General features: G+C 43.5%; 1 protein-coding gene across 11 annotated transcripts in view; it reads right to left on the reverse strand.

Moving 5' to 3' along the window:
* The window catches only part of RNMT (RNA guanine-7 methyltransferase), a 480,952-nt gene that overhangs the window by 424,455 nt on the left and 41,156 nt on the right, over positions 1-15,341 (reverse strand). For 4 of the 11 annotated variants that reach the window (XM_069620799.1, XM_069620804.1, XM_069620805.1 and 1 more), the window contains one exon: positions 12,228-12,410. The exons of the other annotated variants lie outside the window; for them this stretch is intronic. The gene's annotated coding sequence lies outside the window, so the exon portion shown is untranslated. The remainder of the gene's footprint in view (positions 1-12,227; positions 12,411-15,341) is intronic. 11 annotated transcript variants of the gene reach the window in all.

The raw sequence follows: 15,341 nt of genomic DNA on the forward strand, positions 1-15,341 counted from the left end.
CTGCACAGGTGCATGCCACAATGAGTTAATATTCAGGCTAGCGTGTTTAGTTTAGATAGAAACAATGTCCTAATGTGCGACCCAACCTTCTCCACGATGAGCCCAGCCGACCCACGTAGATCCCCACTCACTGGGAAGAACCAGCCAATTACTGCCCAACATCCTCTATGGAGCAGGCTCATGTGTAGGGTGCCTCCAATCAGTGGCCCCAAATTGTACTACATGGAAGAGATGCATTTTGAGTTTAAGCCATTGTTTGATTGTACTAATAAGAGCGCTCTCGAGTAGCAGAGTCATTTGCTGACATTTGTATTCACTACAAATACTGTTATCCTTGAAGTACCATTTCCCTGGCGGGTTGTCTTCATTCTGGAGTGTGTGTAAAGGGGAACTTGCCTTCAGCTCAAACATTAAGATTCAATGAGCAGGAATTAAAACCCGCTCCTGGGTGCCAGACATCACCCAGTAGGTAGGAGTTCCTGCTGGGGAACCAAGAGCTAGTACACATTGTAATGCAAATCTAACTTCCACTTAAGATGCACACTAACTTTTTGGACATTATGTATGATCCACTACATTTCAATGCATCCAAGCCAATGAAATGGCACATATGCATGTAGCTCCAGGTGACCTGAGGAACTAAAAGTAGCCCCTGCAAACTAAGTTCTCCTAGGGTAGGAGCAGTAGCTAAATAGCTCCCAGCATTTGGAACCCTGGTTTCCACGGTTCTATGTAATTACAGAGACTACATAGAAAGCTTTTTCAGCGAAAACAGTGAAAAACAACAACCCCCAATTGTCTATCAGATCAACCCAACCCCCAATCCCATCACCACCCGTTTTACCCCAGCCCCATCTCTTTTTTATTAAAAATGAGAATGTTTTTCTCAGGTTTTTGTTTCCCCGTTATAGCATTCTCTAATTGTATTCTCCATTATCACTGAATACCCGTGTACATCATTACTGCTCAAAAACAGAAAAGAACTACTCTGAAATAGAGAAATGTTGGCATGCACATGTGCAGTTGACCACTTCAGGGGGTACTCGTGAGGAAGAATATTTAAACTCTAGATGGATCACAAGCCATTAGTAAACATTAGGGCCAAGAAACACAGCCAGCCAAACGCTCAAGCAACAACAAAACAAGACTACAACTTCAAAACAGTACATATACCAGAATGACAAAACAGTCAAGCTGAATCGAGATTACCATTAGAGAAAAGCACTAATGCTAAAGAATGAATGTGTGGAGCAACAGTGACAGAGTAGACCATCAAAACAGTCAATGAATCCCAGATTGACACAATTTTACATAAAGTAAAAATTCACAAGGAAAGGGTGGCCTAGAAAAAGGTTGCTTCCACAAAAAGACTCTTTGCGAAAGTATCCATAGAAACATATCCATGAAGGGAAGGCTGTGACGAAAGGACTACTTACTGCTCTGCAGGAGTACAGAGACGAGTAGTCAAAACTGCTACTCAACCAAAACACCAAAGACACCAATCAAAGGTGAAAAAGGCCCAGCTCCGAAGGTAAACCTCGATCAACTCCTTATGGTAGGATGCACCTTAGGCAAACTACTGTAAAGGAGGGGTGTGAGCCAGTACATAAGTAGCCCAAATAGTAATTTGTGGTATCAAATAAAAAGGAATGCCCAATTAAAGTTCTGTAAACGTGAATCATTAAACTAAAAATATGCACAGCTAATGAAAACACTAAGGACCCAACCTTGTAAGGGGGAAAACAGAACGCAAAAGGGGCACTGCCAGTTGAAGGACAGTGATGTAAGAGTGGGGTCTTAAATCACTAGAAGCCCTTAAAGCAGGCCCAGGGGACAGAACCACTATAATTACCTTTATTGTTGCTGATTCAACATTATTTCGGTTAATAATCATAAAGGTACAAAACAATGTAAGAGTAAAAGTTAAATGTTACGTGTAGAGTTCTTAACATACAAAATATTCAATTCACTTAATTTAAATACATCCAATTTAAACAATTACATTTGTGTTAAAATAACAGATAGAACAGTATAATGAAGTACAACAGATACAAACATTGGCCCCAAATGAATATAAAAACCAATATTATCATCAAAACATTAAGTTAAGATAATGATCATAAGAGGATTGTCCTTAAAAATAATTATATCTTTAGTTATGGTTGTTCTACAGCAGACCTGCCAAGATAACTCGAAACTGAGTATAATATTGCAGGAATTTTTTGTATTTACATAGTCTTCGGAAATAAATTAAGATGCTATACCTCTATTTGCCAGACATGGTTTAAAGTTTTTCTTACGAATGTCGGCATACATGGGGCACAGGAAAAAGAAAATGCTGCACTGTTTCAGTTGACAAAATGGGCAACAATAAGAAGGCTCTGTTCCACTAGGACTTAACTGAGGCAATTGTTAGAGTGCCCGGGCAAAGCTTTATAAATAAAGCTCTGGATAAGACTTGCAACAAGGCAAAGATACTCTTCCAGAGAATTACCTGGCTTGATTGACAATAAGTATAACCAGTCGATTAATACAGACACTTGAGATTATGTGTTGTCTTGTGTTTTAATCTAGATAAGCATCCAGAACTTCCTGTCTGCTGTTTCCAAAGATATAATCCGGTTTAGCTCAGATGTTCCAGGTTCACAAGCCAAAGAAAACATGAATGCGTTTAAACCATGCGATAATTAGACATTCTCATAGGTTACAATATCTCAAAGGGCTATTCTAGATCTAGAATGATCACAGGACGAGCTATGCACCCAGAAAACCAATGGTTTCAGAGCAACCTGGTCACGTATGGGCATAAGGCCAAGTTTCATATGGAAAATTACTGTTTTTGGCAGCCACAGAAAACGTTCGAAAAGGTTTCTCTCCGTTGTCTGCCTACAGATCTTACAATTACCCCAGATTCCAGCACCAAAAGTAGCAGTTGCTATCACCTGTGCTCTATACATTTCGAATACAGGAGGTTAGGATGTTAATTCGAAGTTTTAAGATTCGATTGTACTTTCTCCCAAAGGAAACATTGACTTTATTCTTGCTCTGAAGACTTTTCTGGGTCGAACTAGGAGTATGAGCACTGAACCAGCGTTGAATTGAGGAAGAGGCACTGATGGGATCTATCAAAGTGTGTTTCGTCAGTGGTGACGACTTGTGGGACAAAAACACTGGGGAAGGGCAGGTGGTGTCAGGTAGGCAGTGCTGGAAAACACTGCAGCTTTGAATAGGAGAAGGGAAGTGTAATGGCCTATCACCTTGCAAGATGAGCTGTGTGTGTAAATGGAGTGGAGCTTGGAATCTGGTGAGGTGTCTGGAAGCTAGGTGGTACCTAGATTCCAGGATGATGGTTGGGGAGCGTGGGGGACATGCATCCATTCTGGTTCCTGGCCCTACTGCAAGGCTGCTGTCATTCATGGAATCCAACGGTTCCCTTCATTCCAGCTTACCTCATCTCATTCCATGAGGCCAACCTCTGAATTCACACAAACATACAGAAACAGGAAGACTTGCCTTTGTCAGCATAAGGGCTAAACTGGCTCAACATGGCCTTCTGGTATTACAACAGCGACAGCCCGAGACCCGAAAAAGCTGGTAAAAATACTGGCAGTGTCGAGGTGGAGTCACTGGAAGACATGTGTCGGGTGTCATTCAAAACAAAAGCAAGAGACCACCATATACAATCTACAGATGGAAGAAAATGTAATACAGAGAATAATGCTATATGAAAAAAGGGACAAAGACAATAAGCAGAAAATGCTGAACAATCTGAGGAAGTCAAATTTATATGACTTGAAGAAGCATCCCGTTTTACCAGAAATAGTCCACAGTTATGTGTCAATGGAGAAAAATTCTGTAATCATGACTATGTCCGAAAGAGGAAGAACATTCTACATAGATCTCAATATACAGAAAGGGAGGAAAGGACGTTAGTTATAAGTCCAAAAAGACAAACTTGGCAAGAAGAGTTCCAGAAAGGAACAAAGACTACGCATTGGACCAAGTTGATTTGTTTACAAGGGCGATAACTAAGGGACGTTAGTTTCCACGCACACTGAGCCTTGCATGTGGGACATCACCCAATAGGTGGTTTTAGAAGTGGGAGGTGCATAGCTCACACATTCAAGACATGCAGCAAAGAGAGATGGGTAAAGCACGTGGTTCTCCTTCCCAGCATCAAGACCACAGCTTGAAATGTTATGTTTATAACGTGATAGAGTCAATTGTGCCTGCTCTGGGCAACCCTCCAGACCATCGCTCTTCAGCCTGCCAAGCCATTACAGAAAGGGGAAAGACCATATGCAATTCGGGCCTGGTCTCCCCCAAAATGGAGCAGTCCAGGACAAAATTACCTGGTTGCATCCCTTCTGCACGAGACCACAAGCAGCTGGTTACGGCAGTGTCGGGCTTCGTCAGTACTTGGGTCCTAGACCCAGAATGTTCAGGAGCCATGTCCGGGCATGTCCAGCCAGGGTAAACAAAAAAGCTGTGATGTAATGGCTTGGCAAGCTAAAGTGCGTTATTCTGAAGGGTTGCTCAGAGGTATGGCAGAGGTTAAGATCAATTCTAAACTTTCCAGTCATCACTTGTTTTGCCGTATCATTGGAGTGAGCCAACTCGGAGAGGATGTGGGAATTGACTTTGTAATGAACCCATCTTTGCTGGTAGATTCTCACAGTCCTAGTAAGCCATGTGGGTAAAGGAACCACTTTTAACAATAACCATCTTCCAAATGACAGATTGGCGTACCATTTCTTCTAACAATTATTTTAAAATTAATAAAATGTAAAAAAGAATGTGATGTACAACAAATCTGTTAACTGAGAAAAATACATCAAATAGTCAAAGAACATGTGAAAACCGAGTTCAGTAAGAGTTATTTAAATCTAAGTCAATAATCATACTGGAATTGTTTAAAGGGGAGATGAATACAGGGGAAATAGACACAAGGACATGACACACGAGTGAAGTAGAGAAAATAATGATCAATATGCAGTTGTAACATCATTAACTGTAGATTGTCAGTCCCAAAATGCAGACATACAGGAGGACCGGGTGAGCTAATCACGACCGACATGGGATATCGTGAAAGGTTTGCACGATTACAGTAAAGGGATTGCATGATGCATGATGTAACAATCAGCTCACTGGAGTAGCTCACATCTTTTGTCATTGATGCGCGTCGGTGTGCAGCGGGCATTGTGAACTGAGCCCATTCAAATATCACAACATCAGGGCGGCTGTGTTATGTTTTATCGGCTTTAGTGTCTTTTTGGGTGGGCGAGTCGAGCGTGCATTGGTTAAAACGCTGCATTTAATGCCAGACTAGTACTACGCGGGTGTTGCCCATAACGGGAGATTAAAGCAAAACCTGTTCGAACTCACCAGGCCAAACCGGCCGCCGCCATTTTTATTTATTTATTGCATTTGTTACTCGCCCAAACCCTTAGGTACCACGGCGATGTTACAGACAGCTTAGTTAAAACATTTCTTGGAAATTGCCAGTCGGGCGCAGTGCATGTGAATACAAAATAATCATACATGAAGACTTTAAATGCAGGGCTTAACTACAGTGATATTTCCTGAAGCATGGAAGAGGCTTTTAGTCTTGGTTAAATAGCCACGTTTTCAGAGATTTCTTGAAGCCTGCGAACGTTTGCTCATTTTTGATGGGGAGGGGAAGAGTGTTCCAATATGTGGGTGCGAGATATTGGAAACTACTGCCTCCTGCCTTGGTAGTCTTGGTCCGGGGGATGGCTAGGAGTAGTTGACTGTTAGATCTGAGGGTTCTCTTTGATACTTTTTTGGTGATGGCGTGGTTGAGGTAGATGGGGACACATGAGTGGATGCATTTGTATGTGACGCACAGGGCTTTGAATGTGACCCTGGCTTTGATGGGGAGCCAGTGATGGTTTCTTCTAATATTTGAGATATGATCTGACTTCCTTATTCCAAGGGCCGCCAGAAGGGCTTTATTCTGAATAAGCTGTAGTTTGTTTAGATTGGCTTTTGAGGTACCCAGGTAGAGTACGTTGCAGTAGTCGAGTCTGGATAAGATTAAAGCTCTTGCCAGCGTGATACAGTTAGTGGGTGTCAAGAATTGGCGACTGTGAGCAATAAGTTTAGCGGTGTAGGAAGTAGAGGAGGAAAGGGCGTTAATGTGCTTGGTCATGGTGAGGTTGGCATCAAGGTAGACACCTAGTGTTTTGACTTGTTTGAGTACTGATATGTTTGTGCCATCAATGTTGATGGATGAGTAATCAGGATGTAAGGCTTCTATTTTGGATTGGGAGCCCACAATGAGAACCTCGGTCTTCTCATCATTGAGGCAGAGGCTATTTAGTGCCATCCAATTTTGGATTATCGCATATATTTTATTGATAGTGTCGGTGTCTTGAGTGTAATCTCCCGATAAAGGGATGAGGATCTGGGTGTCATCTGCAAAGTTGGTGTAGATGACACCCATGTCGTCTAGCGCTGAGAAGAGGAGTTTAGTGTATGCATTGTATAATGTTGGTGAGAGACAGGACCCTTGGGGGACACCAATGGGTACTATGATTGGGTTGGCGGCTTCTTTACCTATGGCGACCCTGGAGGTGCGGTCAGCAAGAAAAGATTTGATCCAGGTAGTAGCTTCGGTGGAGAAGTTAAAGTCTTTCGCTAGTGTGGCACACAGTTTATTATGGTCTACTAAATCAAACGCTGCGGAGAGATCGAGTAGGATGCAGAGTTTTCCTGAGTCTCTGATGGTATCCATCTGGATTTTTAAGTCAAGGAGCGCCGTTTCTGTGCTATGGTTGGGGCGGAAACCCTCGTGCCAAGGAGGTGGTTTTGTTTGAGGTGAGTTTGGACTTGGTTGTATGCTAGTTTGTCCAATATTTTGAGGAGAAATGGGACAGTTGTTATTGGCCTGTAATTAGTGGGCACCGTAGGGTCTAGGGTAGGTTTTTTCAGGAGAGGGGTGACCCAGGCTTCTTTGATGCTAGCTGGTACTAGGTTGGCATTGAAGGAAGCGTTCACGAAGTTGGTGATAATAGGGGTGAGGGTGTGGGCACAGGATGACTACTGATGCGGGGACAGAATCGCCTTTGCAATTGGAGGCTTTAAGTTTGGTGATGGTGTCAAACACTACGTTTTGGGATACTGGTGTGAACTGGAAAGGGGAGCTGGTGAATTCCTGGTGTGGTCGATTTAGATTAAGGAGGGCAGGTTTATAGGCTAGTGATTGTTTTTTAGATGTGAGTTTTATTTGGAGTAGTTCAATTTTGGCTGTTAGTGCGTCTTGAATAGTGGTGCACCATTCCTTGCTGGGGATGGTTGGGTTTATGGCTGGGGTGGGGTTTTCCAATTCTTTTAAAATGGCAAATAATTCCTTGGTGTCTGAGGTGGCATTGTTGATCCTATTATTGTACGCATTAGATTTATAAGTAATAGTAGCTGTTTTATAGGTTTTGTTTATTTCTTGGTAGGCTTTTTCTGCCTCTGCAGTAGGATGCTTTCTGTAGGTATGTTCACGCGCGCGTTTGGTTCTTCTGAGGGCGATGAGGTCCTCATTGAACCAGAAGCTAGATCGCTTGTCTGAGCGTTTTGCCTTGGTGGTGAGCGGTGCTATGGCATTAATGGTTTCAGTGAGGCAGTTGTGATATATGTCAGCTAGGAGACAGGGGTTGTCACTAGTGATCGAGGTGGAATCTAGGATTTTTGAAAGAGGAGGTGTGAGGTTTTCTGGCGTGAGTTTGCGGGCGTTTCTAGTTTCATAGGTAATCATGGTTTTAGGTTTCTTTTGTATGGGTTCGGAGGGATTGATAGTAAATACAATATTATGGTGATCGGACCAAGTGAGAGGGGAGATGGCCTCAATGGTTATGGGTGTATTAAGGGAGAGGATCCAGTCAAGGGTCCTGCCTTTAATATGTGTGGGTACATTAACTAGTTGGCTGAAACCCATGTCCTTCAGGGCGGAATGAAGTGATTCTGCTTTGGCATCTTGGCTATCATTGAAACCTAGGTTGAGGTCACCCAGGATGATGTATTTCGAGCTAGGTTTTATTAGTGGAGCTAATAGCAACGGAATTTCAGTCTCTGGGTGGTTGTTAGGGCTAGGTGCTCTATAAATTACTATTAAATTAATAGTAGTTTTAGCATTTATGGGAAATTTTACGAGTAGTGTTTCATACCCTTCTATACTTTCGATGGGACAAGATCTAAGCTGTAATTTAGTCTTGACTATAATAGCGACACCTCCTCCTTGTGAGTGGGTCCTATCTGTTCTAAATATGGTGTAGTCGGGTGGGATTGCCAGAGTTAGTAGGGGACCTGATGCTTGATGGAGCCAGGACTCTGATTACTAGTATGTCGAGCTGTGATTCCATAATGAGGTCGTGCACTTCTATAGCATGTGCCCCTAAGGAGCGGGCATTGATGAGCGCTCCTTTGAAGGTGGATAGTGATTTGTTGGGGGTGTCTGGAGCTGGTTTGGAAGTAGTGTTGGGTTTCTGGCTAGGAGTATGGTTTTGATGAGGGGGAAGAGCTCTGGGCCTAGTTTGTTTGGGAGGTGTGTGTTCATATTTGACTGGGTTGGGGTGGTTGAAGGTACGAGACCTTAATCGGAAGTGTCTTGCTACATCACGGGGTTAGAGAATTTTTCAGTATGGCTGTGGTGAGGTGACTCTGAAATGGGCAGTAAGTGTGAGCTTGTATTCTGATAGGTCCTAGGGGTGAGACTTGCGTTATTTGGGAATGGGGGAGTAGAGGGAAGGAATGGTGTAGGACAAGGGATAGGGTGATGCCGGGGGCATGCCGGCTTGCTGAGACCGTTATGGGGCCGGTAGTAGTGGCCCAAGCAGGGTGTGAGGCTGGGGAGAATGCAAAACGGGAACATGATGAGGGGCAACCAAATTTGCATATTGGATTAGTGTCAGGGCGAGCTGCGATCATAAGGTGCCGCGCTAGCTCCTCAAAGTGGTCTGTAGGCGACCAAGGGGCACAATACAGCAGTCTAATGGTCTGTAGACGACCAAAGCACAATACAGCAGTCTAGATGGTCTGTAGGCGACCAAAGGGCACAATACAGCAGTCTAGGTGGTCTGTAGGCGACCAAAGGGCACAATACAGCAGTCTAGATGGTCTGTAGACGACCAAAGGGCACAATACAGCAGTCTAGATGGTCTGTAGGTGACCAAAGGGCACAATACATCAATCTAGAAGGTCTGTAGACGACTAGTGTCACTAGCCATACCTTTCGATGCTGTTTGCGGAAGTGACATCACCAGATGCGCTCCTCCTCCATAGTGGTTAGAACTTCCTGTACTTGCAGCTGTCCGTACCAAGCACTTGCAGGCTTGGCGGACATTACGTCAAATTACACCTACTATCCCGGAATCCCGAAAATAAAGTATTGGCAAACTACAATTCCTGTCATGCTAGCTGTCTCCGCAGTCTTGTAGCTTGTGGGACAGCTGTGGTTTGCCCATAGTAGAGGGGACTGAGTTGTGTCCAACGGGTCTGGTAAAACTCACGTAGGCGGTCAAAGTGGTTGCACTAACTCCGTGCTGGCACGTGGTGGTGGACTGTTGGGAGTAGGGTCTGCTGCGTGTTGTGGATCTACATGGCCACCGAGCGTTAGCTAGGTTGACAGGGCCACTTAGTAGTTGATAACAGGGTCCGTAACCACAGCATGCACATCTGGATTCCTATTCCTTAAACAAACATTTGTCTTAGTGCGGTAACGTAGCTTGGTGGTCCTCATCGTCCGAAATCATCCTTAAGTATGTGCATCAGCCAAATAACTCAAATGAGACACTAGAGTTATCACACAAACTACTCCATGAGGAGTTCTGAAACTTCCAGTGATTATCTTGCATTACTCCAGGGTGACCACCATGACAACTTCAGGATGGGTGGGGGATTACACCAGGATGACCCTGTGACAACTTTAGGATGGGTTTCAAATTGTGAACGAATTATTGCAGACAATTTCAGGAGGATGTTGCTTTCAAACGATTTAGGAAAAGGGTTTTGAGTCCTTGTGTGTAAGATGGGTGGTATTATAGGGTTAGACTTAGTGTATTGGAAAACATGGAATTTGGAGACATTACTTGCCTTCTTTGCTAGAGCACTCACTCAAATGTCATTAACTAAGGTTTGCCGATTTAGTATACAAAACTACAAATCCACCCCACAATGTCACGAACCAACCTCTAAACTCCCTCATTTCATATCTCACCTCTAGCTAACTTTGCATCACACCCAATAAACTCCCACAGTTACAAATCACTGCACTAAAATAAAGACTTTGTGACCTAAACAGAATCCGTTAAAGGTCAACCTGCATGACAAGATTGCTGATCACTTCACCCAATATCACTATGAGCAGCTAGCAATTAGTTCGACCATTCACCACACCAAACATTGACCCACAACAGAAATCCAATAGCACAAAAACATGTACCATTTACAAGTTGGCACCAACCTACAAATTCACCATAGTTCTACACACAAGAACACTTGCATCTTCAGTTTCACAGAGCAGCATGTGCGCTTCAATTACACTGTAGATTAGTAGCAGGGGTGGACGTGGCAAACAAACTCAGTTGTGGGGATGGTACAATTCCATTGTTTTTTTTTTTAAAAACGTAATCTGAAAGATTGCACCGGTGTGTGGTAACATGTAGGTGTCACTTCATTGTCCAAACGGGCATGACCATCATACTGTAACAAGAACACACTGTTAAGACGTGGCGATAGAGTTCAGCTTGTCAAATTAGATCTGTCCGACAAAAACATTTGTAACAGACAATTGAGAGGTTACTTTAGTCAATATTTTGCAGTGGTTGCACAGCTACATCTCCAGGAACTGAAACATTACACAGACATTTGCAGATTTAATGCGGTCTATATCAATTGTCCAGGTGAAGTAAGAGGCATGTTCTGAGGAAGGAACGTAGGAGGAATGAAGAACACTAGCCATCCCTGCCAAAATATTTAGGTTTTCCAGCTTTTGTGAACAGCTATCAATAAATTTGGGAATAGTCAAGTTTTCAGCCATCAGCTTTTACAATTTAATTCTTTTTTCACTGCATCTTCTTTTTCCAGATTCCACCAGTAGCTGCTTTTTCTCCTCTACCTTTCTTTTTAAAGCCTCAATTATAGCTTTTCGTTATTTCATCAAATGTTTCCTGTGTCTTAATAAGGTTTCTTGGCTGCAGGTATGAAAAAGGCAAGTTGAAACTTCATAATGTGACTACCAATACAACAAACATTTTGCCTGAACTGTACACTGGGGTGACTCCCCTTAAGCACGATCCTATTCGCCCCCTTGGAGTTTTTCTTATTCTTGCTCTCCTTGGCGCTTTCCCTACCTCCCCATGCAGCCACCCACAACTCAGTGTAGCTGCACACATAAGTGTATGGGTACATACCCATGAGAGTGCGCTGTGACCTCTATAATGTATATAGTGGCGAGCTGCATCACCAATTCCACATGTTTACATATAAAGATCTTAAATGAATGAGAAAAAAACGGATTGTATTTGCGAATCACGCTCTACCTTGGACATCCTAGATTGGTTCCCCAACCTGTGGACTAAACTTTCAGGATTGCATCGAAGGTTTAAAAGATAGTTTGGGAACCAATCCAGTATGTCCAAGGACCACTAAAGACTTTTAGCACAACTCACCAGCATTTGTCAGGTCTCTCAGGACTAACCCCTTTTCATGTACCATCAGAAAATTGTTTCAAGATATTTTCACAATCAACTTCGACACCTGGTCACCATACCAAGTGTTCAATTTCAAGGCCTTGAAGACGGCTAAGGTCGAAACATGCGGCGGCTGACTTCATGGGAATAAATCCACCTACAGATGAATATCCCGATATGGTTTTACTTTCATTCTAAAAGACTGTATACCTAACTTTAAGGAGGTAGAGTGCAATCCGCCAATACCAATCCATTCTCTGTCCTAGTGGCACACACTCTGACCTGGACTACAATCCCAGAGGGCATTCAACCCATAGCACTTTGCCAATAACATAAGAGAAATCAGTATACCATCTATACTTTAGAGAGTTACTCTAGAGGAAAGAGATGCGGTAAATGAGGTAGGCATTGTGCAGCATTCATCTGTATGTGTGAAAAAAGGGAACGACTCCGCATAGGGACGTCAAATGTACCCTGCTCCCCCAATCATCAAATAGATGAACCAAAAAAACAAAAAACATTGCTTACCTAACTACAAAAGGACTGGCTTGAAATCCTTTTCTTCACTTATTTCTCTTCTACTTTCATCGATACCCTCTATCAGCAATTTACAATTAACTTCACCAGGAATTGCAAAGGCTCAAATTCCCCATCCTTTCAAATTCAGAGAATTGTCGGAATCAAAAAGTGTGCCATGATTTGAGTTATTGTCTAAAAGAAGAAATAAAAAAGTAAATTTAATATGCGCCAAGTATTTGTGAACCAGGTCTGTACCTAAAACCATTAATTTATAGTGGTCTCGCTATGGATGTTCCTGCCTGATGTGTCCTGATTTATGAGTGATTGGTGCACTTCCTCCAAGACTTCCACCCATTGTGGCTTTAACTAGTTGCATCTGTTCGCAAAATTAGAGGTGGGTGTTCCAGAGAGGCAATACATTAACTGCAGAGCTCTTGTACCTAAAATGCTGCAGTCATTTTGTGTCCTTTAAAAGACAAGCACCTGTTTCAGTTTCTTAAACGTACATATCAACCATGGAGAGCCCCAGCTTGCAGACAGCAACATGTACAGGAAATAGGAGGGTATGCAGGGACAGAACCCATGACCAAAGTGATCTTTACTGGGGGAACAAAAGTAAGTCAATTACACCTTAGCAGGACGGCCTTTGCTAATATGAGCCAAGCACTATCCTCGAGAAGAGTCAGTTGTACTCCCACCCAACAACCCCCTCCCCCGGGCCCTGTGAGGAGGGGCAAAAGTTATTTTCTGCAAGGGGGTGAAAGGGTCAGCATAAAAAGGCTTGAAGACACTGCCTTAAGGGAATAAAGTGACCTCCCGCTTTGAAATAGCAAAGCAATTAACAACACTCATAGGTCAGAATACTCCCACTACCGCGCCAGTCCTCTGATACACGAGGCAGCTTAAAAATCCAGACAAGCGTGAAAATAGCTCGTCTAATGAGAATGAACTGGTCCCATCATTAAAGAAGAAAAAACAAAGCATTCACCCCAGATCATCATAAAAAATGATCAAAAAAGATTTTCTAAATTAATGACATGAATCACTAATCCTAGTTTGCCTGCAACCTTTATTGAATGCTTGCCATCCTCAATTAACTGGCAAGGTGAAATGGTTGGGGGGGGGGGGGGTTATTGGGGGGGGGGGGGGGTTGGAGAATCAGAACATGGTCCCGTGCACATAAAGGCTGGCACAACTAGCCCTACGGTGAACCAAAAAGGCAAAGTAAAACGGGGGTAAACAAGCCATCTGTGTGTTCTTTAAAATAAATTGCGTAAAACTCTCTGCCTCACAGCATCTGTAACATCCAGCAGTGAAAAAATATTCAAAAGCATTACAATACAAAATGTGTCTTTGAATGCCAGACAGTTCGCTTTTTATGTGGGTAGCTTTACAGAGCCTCTTTAGGGATGCTTTGACCTTGAACTTCAGAGTACCTGCCCTGTACACTTTTCACATTACACAAATCTTAACACCATTCCCCAGCTTGAAAAGGGAGGGGGGAGCATAGAGACCCTCCTTTAATGCTGGGCATGCCACTTTTTTTTAGCTGGCTGGTGTTCAATGGCTTAAGTCATGGGTGCACAACATGCGGCCCGCCATGCCATTTTGTCTGAAGACTTTCCTAATGGAGGGCGGCCCGCAAGCAGCTTCAGCCGCCCTCCATTAGGAAAGTCTTTGTTGTCTTCCAGGCCGGACAAAACACTGGCCCTCATTGGCTCAGCACACACGCACTACGTCGCTCCTACGAGCCACGTAGTGCGTGTGTGCTGCACCAATGGAGTGCCAGCACTACGGCTGGCGTGGTCCATAAGGCTTCATGCCGGAAGGCATTTCAGCCTTGCCACATCAGCCATAGTACGACTGCAGTGTCCAGTTACCTCACCAGCGTTCCAATTTATCGGCCTTACAGCACGTCTCCGGTAAGTGGTCTCTGTGTGTGTCGAGTCTGTTTTGCTGTAGGTTTGTGTTGTATATGTTGAGATGCGGGGGTGGGGGGTGACAGGTGTGCATGAATGTTTTTGTAGGTTTGTGTTGTATATGTTGAGATGCAGGGTCTGTATGTGTGCATGCTTGCTAGATTGTATGCTGATCTGGGGGGTGGGGGTTCGGGTCTGTATGGGTGAATGCTTCGATTTGTGTGCTGAGTTGGAGGGTTTGGGTCTGTATGGGTGCATGGGGTGGGAGCCATGGGGTATAGTGTTGCACTCCAAGAGTGAACCCAATAATGAAGCTAAAGCAGTCGGGAGATGTACATCCTTTGCTTTTTGAGGAAATCTGACTCACCGAAGGCCATACTCCTCTTGGGCAACCCAAACAGCAAACTACAGCAGTCCAAATAACAGAATGTCCAATCAAGGGTCAATAAAACATATATAATTTAATTAAACAGACAATATACAATAACTAAATAGAAATAAATTATAACAATGGCAAATGTGTAGTACAAAATTTAAGTTTGAAATGCAAATAATCGTTACCCCTCAAAAACACTTTTCCATGTGTTGAATACAAATTGAGGGTTGAAAAAGCCCCCTGCAACAACCCGCCTACCGTCCCGCCAACATTTGCTTTTCAGCCCACTATAGCCCTCATGTAAGGTACTTTCGGCCCTCTGTCAAAATCAGTTGTGCACCCCTGGCTTAAGTGAAAGCAATGATCAGGTTGCAAGCATTGTTAAGAGAAATAAATAGATGGGGGCGCATCTGTCCACTGTTGGTTAGAGGAGTCTTTTGCTCTCCCTTCTTCATGAGAGTTTGGATGGCCAATATTTGCAACCATTCTCTGCGTCCAGAATCACAACAAATCTAAGCCCAAAGCACCCTGTGCCACCATGAGGGGAATGCAGGAATCAAAGAACACATTCATCAGGGCATTACAACCATCCCCAGCCTGAGACTACACCTGGCAGTGTGTGCAGCACACAGCGGCTCAAACAGTCTGCCACACACATCAAAATTTAGCCAGCCTTCATGCTAGCCAACAAAACGTTGCCACTTGGCACACTTCTTCAGAATTAAGCAATATTAAAGATGCTGCAAGTCACACGCTTCCCACAAGCCACACAATCCCCACATGTGAAATCTATGCCAGCGGGTGCAACTTATTGAAAATTACAAGCAT

The sequence above is a fragment of the Ambystoma mexicanum genome, chromosome 5q (assembly GCF_040938575.1).
Source record: "Ambystoma mexicanum isolate Mex_15411 chromosome 5q, UKY_AmexF1_1, whole genome shotgun sequence".
In the NCBI taxonomy this organism is placed as follows: domain Eukaryota; kingdom Metazoa; phylum Chordata; class Amphibia; order Caudata; family Ambystomatidae; genus Ambystoma; species Ambystoma mexicanum.